At 44.1% G+C, this 1,405-nt stretch overlaps 1 pseudogene; it reads right to left on the bottom strand.

Annotated features, from left to right (window-relative positions):
• Positions 1–588: 588 nt before the first annotated feature.
• LOC141060737 (small ribosomal subunit protein eS8 pseudogene) lies at positions 589–1,100 on the bottom strand (annotated as a pseudogene).
• Between the last annotated feature and the right edge of the window lie 305 nt (positions 1,101–1,405).

Raw genomic sequence — 1,405 nt, 5'->3', positions numbered from 1 at the left:
AATATTCTATGAACAGCTGTCAATGGTATTATTGAAAAATGGAAGTGTGTATGAACCACAGCAACTCAGCCATGAAGTGGCAGATCACAAAGTTTCATGGTGGGGTTACCGTGTGCTGAGACACATTGTGCATAAAATTTGCTAATGCTTTGACAACTCAATAAACTACAGACTTTCAAATCTCATCTTGCATTAAAGTCAATACAAAATCTGTGCACTGTGTAAAGGAGTGGAATATGGCTGATATCAACTGAAGATCTAATGTTGCAATATGTTTATAATGTATGTTTCATCAAGTTCCACAATACAATTAAGTGCATTCTTGCAAAGTGAACTCACTATACTAAGAGTTTGAAGTTCATGTTCCATCTTAAAGTAAGTGGTGTAGCAATGCCATGCCAGGTATTACAGGGTTAAATCCCAGCTCTGCAGTGTTTCATTAAATGTACCTACAGTGTTTTGCTAAGAATCAGGAAATTAATGTAGAAGATAGAATGTGTGAAGGCTAGTGAGTGACCAGCCAAGATGAGAGATGTGCTTGGGAGAAAGAGCAAGTGAGAGTCTCTCTATGAATGGAAACTACATAGGTCAGCTAGGAAAGCTGAGCATTTTTTTGCGCTCTTCGTATTTCTTCAGGGTTTTCTTGGATCTTTTCTTGTTCAGGATTTCCTCCTCTTCTGGGGTCAGCTTGGCTCCCTTCTTGCATCCAAGAGGTGTGGCGTAGTGCGCTTCATACCACTGTTTGTAGGGGGTGCTGTCTATCAGAATAATGCAGTTTTTCACCATGGTCTTGGTTCTGACCAGCTCATTGTTGGAGGCATTGTAGACAACGTCTATGATCCTCGTTTTGCGAGTGCAACATTCAGAGCCCCAGGAGAAGTTCCCAGCGTCCAACCTCAGAGCACGGTATTTCTTGTTCCCGCCGCTGACTCTCACAGTGTGAATACAACGAGGACCGATCTTTGTGCTTGCTGCAGCGCGGCCCAGCTCATAATTCCTCTTTTTGTGGTAGGGTTTCCTTTTGCCTCCCGTCTTGCGGCACTTGTGCCAGTTGTCCCTTGAGATACCCATTCTCAGGCGCTGGCAGGAAAGAGGAAACGCAAAGCTGACCCCAGAAGAGGAGGAAATCCTGAACGAGAAAAGATCCTAGGAAAGCTGAGCAGTCTGTGTGTGGAACCTGCAGCATGTTCAGTGTGAACTATGTCTGGAGTTGAACACTTCTCTTTGGCATTAGAAACTGCTGGAGCTTGGGCTCAAGGTAATACCAAGACTGGTGGGATTGTGCTCCTTCTGTGTATGCAGTGTGCTTTGGGAGAAATGACTGTAATCTGTCCAGGTGAGGCTGGTTTCACATTTGCGTTTTTTAGCGCTGGAAAAAAACGCATACCTGCGCATGCGTTTTTTC

The sequence above is a fragment of the Dendrobates tinctorius genome, unplaced genomic scaffold (genome assembly GCF_039654945.1).
Source record: "Dendrobates tinctorius isolate UK_male_01 unplaced genomic scaffold, ASM3965494v1 ptg000243l, whole genome shotgun sequence".
NCBI lineage: Eukaryota > Metazoa > Chordata > Amphibia > Anura > Dendrobatidae > Dendrobates > Dendrobates tinctorius.
This window is presented reverse-complemented; position numbering and strand designations above follow the sequence as displayed.